This window comes from Magallana gigas, chromosome 5, assembly GCF_963853765.1.
Source record: "Magallana gigas chromosome 5, xbMagGiga1.1, whole genome shotgun sequence".
NCBI classification, from domain to species: domain Eukaryota; kingdom Metazoa; phylum Mollusca; class Bivalvia; order Ostreida; family Ostreidae; genus Magallana; species Magallana gigas.
In genome coordinates this window covers 20,879,728-20,888,580 of record NC_088857.1, presented here as the reverse complement: position 1 = coordinate 20,888,580, position 8,853 = coordinate 20,879,728, and the positions used below count along the sequence as shown (strand labels likewise).

Here is an 8,853-nt window from a genome sequence, read left to right as displayed (position 1 = left end):
TGGTAAATAAACTAAAAGATGGAAATTTTAAGGGTTTCTTTTTAGCTCACCTGAGCTGAAAGCTTAAGTGAGCTTTTCTGATCACATTTTGTTTGTCGTCCGTCTGTCTGTAAACTTTTCACATTTTCAACATCTTCTCCAGGGTAGGATGGGGTCACAACGGGGTGGGGGGAGGGAGACAAATTTTTGACATAGGAATATATGGAGAAAAATCTTCTACAAAACCATTTGTTTAGAAAATCTGTAACTTAAGTAAAAGCAACATTGGGTAGTGTAGATTCAAATTCGTTAAAATAAAAATCTTGAGGAGTAGGGTGGGGCCACATTCGGGATCCAATTTTACAAAGGAAACATTTTTAATTCACAAAAACTGAAATGTTATTATATATATAATAATATATGGTATTTTCCCAATTTGTGATTCTTTAAAATTGTTAAGACTTTTGCCCCTGGACGATTCTTGGGCCTCACAAGGGGTTCAGAGTTTGATTTAGGTTTATATCCCATGTATAAACAATTGTCTAGGATCTTGTTGAGAACTGTGATGCTCAACATGTGATATGAATATAAAACCATCCTGTTAGAAAAGGGACTTGATTATAAACAGAAGAATATCTACATGTATTATACTATATTGTCCAGATATTTTGTATTATGTCTCCATTAAGCTGATTTTATCATGCTTTTATTGTTGCTCAGGTTGTGTGCGATGTGGCCCATGGGCCTTTTGTTACTGTATGTTTCCCTGGGGGTCAGAGATTAGTTAGATTTGAGGGGTGGGATTTTACAAAAATACATGTAGTTTTGATGAGGAGAAAAAAATTATATGATCACAGAAGAAGCTGGTTTGAAGAATTTCTGATTAAAGCTGACATGAATTCATAAAAGCATTTGGTCGCCATATTATTTTCGATCGCTCCTCTACTGCCACTGGGGTATAAATACCGGTTGAGAAAGTTACGGTCGGTTGCTTTCCGATCGAGGCATTCACGTTGCACGGACTTCTAAATGCATGAACTACACATTGTAGTAAAATGTAGTAATAAAGAATAAAGAAAACAACAATCAATGAAATACAAAATATATTTATTCTTTGAAAGGATGTCCAAGGTATCCGTATTATTTGCACAGACTGTGCTGACTTGCTTCGCATGCACATCGAACACGTGTGTCGTTCATACAGAGTGCATAACGTCTGCATATTCTTGAAAATCCCGGCGACACAACGTCCAACACAGTAGCTGAATGATAGTAAATCCCAGAAAGTAACAACGTTTCCATCTGTTCCTAGAAAAAACTCCCCGTTTATAAAATCCATGCGATAATTGACATTGCTCGATCTGCCAGTGTGTGATTTGCGCATGTGCGATGTTATAACATACACAGGAAAATGGTCTACAATTATCGAGGAAAATTTGAAGTATCTGTGCCTGGATTTCAGCCTCTCTTGTTTCGTCGTATTGGACATATCTTGCCAGTGCAGTGGTTGTCACATTATTTTTCTTCAAAACGCTTTTCTATGCGTCTTTTCGTCCAAGGTAACGTGTTCGGGTGTATGAAATTCTTGAATGCGGTGAAGCATGAATAGTATTCTCGGCCTTATATAGGGGGTGTGTAGCGATGAACAGAACAATAGAAATCGACAACTAATATGGCGGTAGTCGGAGATAAAAGGGAAATAATGCATATTTATGAATTCATGTCAGCTTTAACTAATGATATCTGGAGGTCATACAACTGCTGTAATCTATGGAAGTGTTCCTCATTTTTTTAAAAATTTTATTTGGGGGGGGTGGGGGCTCACATACACTCTTTGTCACTGTATCCATTGATAGATAGCGAGATAGATGGAAAGAGAGATATTTTCAGATTTAAATTTTTAAAATTACGAATTAGCATTTAAAAAAGAAAGCATGAAGACGTTAAAGTAAATTTTAACCGCAGTAAATTAGAATTTTAATTGAGATAGCAAAAGCTTTTTATTTATTCTTTAATTTTTAACTGTAAGTAATCTGAGTCTGCAGGTTTTAAATTATCGGTTTTTAATACATACATTGATTGACTCTTATTTATTACATATATTTATACTTCTCATTCTCTCTCTCATATATAGAAAAAAAAATAAAAGATAGCATTATAAATTTAATGAATTAAAGAATAAATCAATATATATATAATTCTGTTTTCAGCGACGTTAATTACCGTAGCTTGATTTTCAGTCGTTGTATGCATATGCACTCCAAAATCTTCAAAATAATTCATTTTACATCACTAAATGCCTTTTACTTATTTTGTGCTACGTTCCCGCATTCACGATTCGCAGTGCGATTGAAATCGTGATCTTAATTGTAGAGTAATCGCATCAGATCTTAAGGTCACATTATAATCATGTTATCATAGAAAAAATTTAACCGTCAAAAGTTTTCCGCGATCAGCACAATTTTCAATCGGTATCATCGTATCGAACTGTACTACATCGTTAATAAGAGCAGCATGTAATCGTGCCCCCCCCCCCCCCCCCCCGATCGGAATCAATCTTTGAGGAGACAAACAACACGTTGCGCTGCGTTCAGTTTCGACGTGTCAATATGGTCAGACGGGCTTTATAAACAGTGGCGCATTTAAGGGGGTGGGTGGGGGGGGGGGGGGGGGGTTGCCCCCCTAAATTTGTCAAACTAATGTTAAATCATACTTCTATTGGCAAAGAAAATGTACATTTTGCGAAATTTTTGGATACTCATTGAATTTCTCTACATTAGACTTATTTCAACGATGTAGTGTGAAGAAAACCCGTGGGTTCAACGATATAACGTACATAAAAAGCCAACTTAGTTGGGTTCAAATTTGAGGGTGGGGTGATCTTTTTTAACGCTTTATTTTCATTTCATCGTTCCATTGAACTTGATTTTTTTAAACTGATTATTTTACAGTTATTCGTAAGAAAAAAATAATAAAAGGACATGTTTCTTATATTTCTGCAAGGCAGAGGGTTTTGATGGGATTATTTGCAATAATATTTGCAATTATGCTGATTTGCAATAAGTTTTTGAAAAATTCATACAATATACATGTATTAAGAACCTGATTTTCCAGAACTACTTTTACCGTATTTGTACATTTTTCAAAGTATCCAAATCATCTCGCGGATAAATGGATTTTTTATCAATGGATTTTAAAGCCTTAAAAAGTATCGTAGTTTCTTTTTACTTGTATTTTTTTTAATGTTTGAACGGATAGATAATTCGAATTTAACACAGTGAATAACATCTACATGTAATTAGAATTACAAACTCTGAAGTATGTTATTTCTCAAAGCATTGTACAATCGTTTTGCAGTGTCACTGTTAACCGGAGGTTGCAAATTGTTCTCTGCCATCAACAAGCAACATAGCTCAAATATATCTCTATCACACGGACAAGGTCCTTTAAAAGAACATTCTTCTTTACAAACGCGAATCTTTTCCAGTGAAACTTGGCATAAGTGATGCTCTGCATTGTACAAATGGGGAAGCCGGTACATTGTAAGTGGCCTGCCGCTTGGAGACACTTGGTGAGGAGATTGACGCATTCGATGCGTGTTCCAGAGATGAACGACTTCTTGAAGTTCGTCCTAAAATAACGATGATAACAAATATAAATATAACAGAATCAAAAGCAATATACATTTCCAAAATAACATTATTAGTTATAAAGAGGTAAAGCGTACTTAATATACGATGTCGCCTACTAGTATACCATATACATGTAGCTCTTTTACAAACATCATACATTGTACGTGTTCAATATTATACAATATTTCGTTAAATTATATTTAAAGAAACGCAAATTACACAATTACCAGTTTAAGATAGTCTTAATTTAATTATCTCACACAGCATCATTAATTTGTTTCTGAATTTTATAGGGAAAATCGGGGATATATAGGAAAATAGTTACAGAAGTATGTAATAAAAAGTTGTATATTTGAGTATTTGAACCACTTTAAATTTAAGAAATCCTATTAAAATTATGTTCTACAGGTATCGTAGTATACGTTACATTGAATTAATTTTAGATAAACGTGGTCTTTTTACTGAAAATTGGATGAATATTTCCATTAGTGTCTTTTCTAATACATACATGTATATAACCACATACATTAATATTGACAATACTTTGAAGAAGTGTGTTGTATGCGTGGTAACGCGTAGGTCATTTTGATTTTGTTAACTTAAAGCGTAAGTTAGAATAAAAAGTTTAAACTATATGTATTTCATCTGCTGAATCTTTTTCGCAAAGCTTGCTTAATTCTAAGTATGCGCACAATCAATATAAACAGCTCTAATAACACAATATACTCTATTTACACTTACATTCAGTGCATTATTCTGAACGGTTATCACGGTTCAAAATATTAACTGACTTTATACCCAGAGCTCTATATATTCATTTCGCGATGCAGGTTTCCTGAATTTATGAAAAATCAGTTTTTTTTAGTGACAGGTACTTTCCGTTCAAACATGGGTGTTGCCAAAATTCTAGTGCATGGATAAAGGCGCTATACTTCTTCATTTTTACTGAAGGATTTGATATACATGTTTTCTTTGTACTTTGACTGGTAAAATGTAACTTTCAATTTTCAATCAGAGATGTGTACGAGTTGGGGAGAAATAATCCCATCTTACAATCTTGAAAACTCACACGTGCACGAAACACAACGCTTTAAATATATATAGGAAACAGGCGATGTTCCCCAGTTTTAGATAATTTTCCTTGATAAATTATTTCTTGTTTATTTGCATTTAAACCTGTTGATGCCCAAAAAATCAGGATACATTACCAGACTATCTTTGAAATTAGGATAATTTGAATTTTTCTCTTAATATACAGTGTAGCATGCAAAATACAATTGAATGGTTATTGATAGTCATAGCATATATTTTCAAATTGAAACTATCAAAAAGTATCCAAATCGAAACAATATCATATTGTAGAATGCTACTATGTAGCAGGTTTTCCGGGGAGAAAAGCTACCATGGGGGTGGGGGGGGGGATTGCTATACAATACCGATACGCATATATGAATGTTAGTATAATTACTTTGACACGCATTTTTCATTTAACTAGGACAATACAAATGACAACGAGTGTGTTCGTGCGGGATATACTAGTATTCTTTGTTTGCAGTTATTCATAGCTAGGTATTCCTTACGGAATCTTTGGAAACAGTCGGCAAATGATCATCAAATATTCATTTTCATAATTGTAAGTAAAAGAAATTTTTGTGTAAGTGAACTTGTATAAGCGTTTCGTTTTTATTTTAGGTCACCTTAACTAAAATGATTATTTATCATCAGCAATAAAAATACATGTATGTGAGCCTTCATCAATGGATTTGCCATTTGTTTCTATGATGGATAATATATCTTCACAATAGCGCCCATTGGCACGCCAAATGTAAGAGGTGGTGAAAAGTAAAGTCTAGACCGGAACTTGAACCAAGGGCCTCTGGTGTACCGTACCAGCGCTTTATCCACTGATCTATTAAGATCCATCTTCGCTAGCCAAGGGTTTTCGGTCCACTTTGCTCCCCGTTTATTGGGAGCAAAGTGGACCGAAAACCCTTGGCTAGCGAAGATGATTAAGATCTCATACACATATATGTATGTAATGTTCATCCACCGTACATTATCACTATTGTTGTTAAATGTACATGTATATCTTTGTTAACGTTCTACTCTACAAAAATGTATTTTGTGCTACATTTGTGTCATTTTACCCAAATTTTATTTATATCTTTTATTTATTTTCAACTTTGGGTAAAAACAATTGTTTACTTATTTACCTGTATTAACTGCATAAAACAGAACTGCGCCAAATTTTTGTCGAGAAAGTTGCCACAGAATTGGTCTTCTTCCTTCATTTCATGGAAAAAGGATATCCAAAACTGAGCGTGGTGGCTTCTAAGGTATGACCACCAAGCCTCTATCCTCTGATTATGGTTACTGGAGCCATAAAGAAAACATCTTTGTGCAAATTCATCAACGTCTTCGTATCTTAAAAATTTGTGCATATTTTCTACGTGACCATTTTCTGTCCCCATATCAGCTCTGATTCTCTTAGGACACCCCACTCTAGATTCAACGGCAGACATGAAATAGCTTGCTATTACCGCTGGATCACTATTTGTCGAATATGCCTCTAGCCAAATGATATGCCTAGAAAACCCATCGATACAGCCATTGATACAGATACCATAAGGTTTAAGTTTGTCATAAGAATCAATGTGCCACATGAAGTCCGGACCAGCAGGATTAGAATATATCCGCCGTCTTAATCTACCTCGACGCCGTAGTTGCACCCCCTGTGGATCGATAATCTGGAGCAGAAGTCTAACAGTTTCTTGGGTCACAGTGTAACCAGACTGTGGTGGCAGGGGATAGTTTCGAAGGAAAGACCCGGTCAAAATTTTGAAATAAAGGGAGAACCTGAGGTTTGGCTGGTTATTTGAGGTGTATAAATTGCTAGAATATTTATTGCTTTCATTTTGTGGATAGAGGTGCTCATGTCAATTTCATTGATATACGACACTTTAATGCTGGTAGCACTTTTCATAAGATATGGAATGAAAATGCGAAACTGTGGCCAAAATTTTCACTTTCGGTTTTGTGCTTGAAAAGTAGGGTGGGTTCAGAACACGAAATGTCACTCGAAAAGAAGGTGATTGACCCCCTATCAATTGGTGATTATTTGCATGGGTATACATTAAGCTACCAATCCTATGGTAGTTTATGGCAGTTGCTCGGGACTGGAGCGTGGTGCTGGACCCGTGAAAATGTGAAAAAAGGAAAAAATTTCTGAAATTTTTGAGACCATCCCTGGCTATTCTATACAGTGCTATTTGTAAGTTGTACTTGTTTTATTCTGAAATGTTTAAAAATTCTCAAGAGTCGGGACCATGTGTCCCCTGCATGCAAACCAATTTTAGCAAATTTAAAAATCCACTGAAAAATTAAATCACATATATGAGCACTATCTGCCTCACATTTCGTCGACCAAAAAAACTATCCCCTGCCACCTGTATACATTGAAGATGCGTTAACTTGTACCCGTGAAGCTTATCTGCTGTTTCAAGTTTTCCTTCGAGGAATAAAGCCACTTCTAACAAATCGCTGTAGTGTTTTCTTCTGTACAAATGGGCGGAAGAAAGAACTCTTTTAAGTGTCCTTTTGCTTATAACAACATTATTAAGCTCTGATAAGTATTGTAGAATTTCATCTTGATTAAATCCAAGAGAATGGTAAAATTGCACCTTCTCATGCAGAGCCATCTTTTTGAGTTTTCAAAAGAAAAGAGTTCTAATTTTATATTTGTCCGAACAAATAACACCCACATAAAGCCAATTCGTCCGAACAAATAACTAATTCGTCCGAACAAATCCTAATTCGTCCGAACAAATAACTTATTCGTCCGAACAAATAACTAATTCGTCCGAACAAATCCTAATTCGTCCGAACAAATCCTAATTCGTCCAAACAAATCCTAATTCGTCCGAACAAATAACTTATTTGTCCGAACAAATAGCTATTTCGTCCGAACAAATAACTTATTTGTCCGAACAAATAGCTATTTCGTCCGAACAAATCCTAATTCGTCCGAACAAATAACTTATTCGTCCGAACAAATAGCTAATTCGTCCGAACAAATAACTAATTCGTCCGAACAAATCCTAATTCGTCCGAACAAATAGCTAATTCGTCCGAACAAATAACTAATTCGTCCGAACAAATCCTAATTCGTCCGAACAAATAGCTAATTCGTCCATTCGTCCGAACAAATCCTAATTCGTCCGAACAAATAACTTATTTGTCCGACAAATCCTAGTTCATCCGAACAAATCCTAAACCGTCCGAACAAATCCTAGTTCGTCCGAACAAATCCTAAACCGTCCGAACAAATCCTAATTCGTCCGAACAAATAGCTAATTCGTCCGAACAAATAACTAATTCGTCCGAACAAATCCTAATTCGTCCGAACAAATAGCTAATTCGTCCGAACAAATAACTAATTCGTCCGAACAAATCCTAGAACAAATAACTAATTCGTCCGAACAAATCCTAATTCGTCCGAACAAATAGCTAATTCGTCCGAACAAATAACTAATTCGTCCGAACAAATCCTAATTCGTCCGAACAAATAACTTATTTGTCCGAACAAATCCTAGTTCGTCCGAACAAATAGCTTATTTGTCCGAACGAATAAGATTAATTTTTTTTTCCATCTGGCCCTTCCACGCCGCCGTAATTTTCTGGTCGTTCGACCGTATAGAGCGTTTTGAATGAGTTTAGAGTTTTGAGGCACTACAAGAAGGATCTTTAAGCTTTTGTGAGGTAAAGAAAAAAATATTCTCAAACTAAGTTCCTTGTTCCCGATCCAAAAAGAGTACATGCATGTATTTAAATTGACGAAAATTAAATAATCGAAAAGGATTTACAACTATTAAAAGAAATAGGAAATAACAAATATCTATTCAGCGATCCCCAAAGGCCCCTGTAACTAGCGTAAATAAATTATAACTGGGTTATTTTAAACATGCATATATTGAATGTTTAACAATGCTATACCAATAATCAATAGCCATGATAGTCGTCTGATATGCCTTTGTATTGTGATAATAAGGGTTTGATTACAAAACTGGATAATTAAAACTGCATGTTCCGAATTTTTTAATAACAGTGTAAAAAAAAAGTTCTATTCAAACTCTTATCTTAGAAAGCTATGATTTTTTATCCATTTAAAGAGCGGTAGACCTGTAGGAACTGAAACATTCTGGATGAAATGGTAGAGATACAGAGCTTCTCACTCATAAACTCT

General features: G+C 35.1%; 1 long non-coding RNA gene across 1 annotated transcript; it reads right to left on the bottom strand.

Moving 5' to 3' along the window:
- Window positions 1-3,541: 3,541 nt before the first annotated feature.
- LOC117681116 (uncharacterized) lies at window positions 3,542-6,222 on the bottom strand. The gene is made up of 2 exons (XR_010714425.1): window positions 5,825-6,222; window positions 3,542-3,610 (listed from the first exon to the last, which is right to left on the bottom strand). It is a non-coding gene; the product is annotated as an uncharacterized lncRNA (long non-coding RNA).
- Between the last annotated feature and the right edge of the window lie 2,631 nt (window positions 6,223-8,853).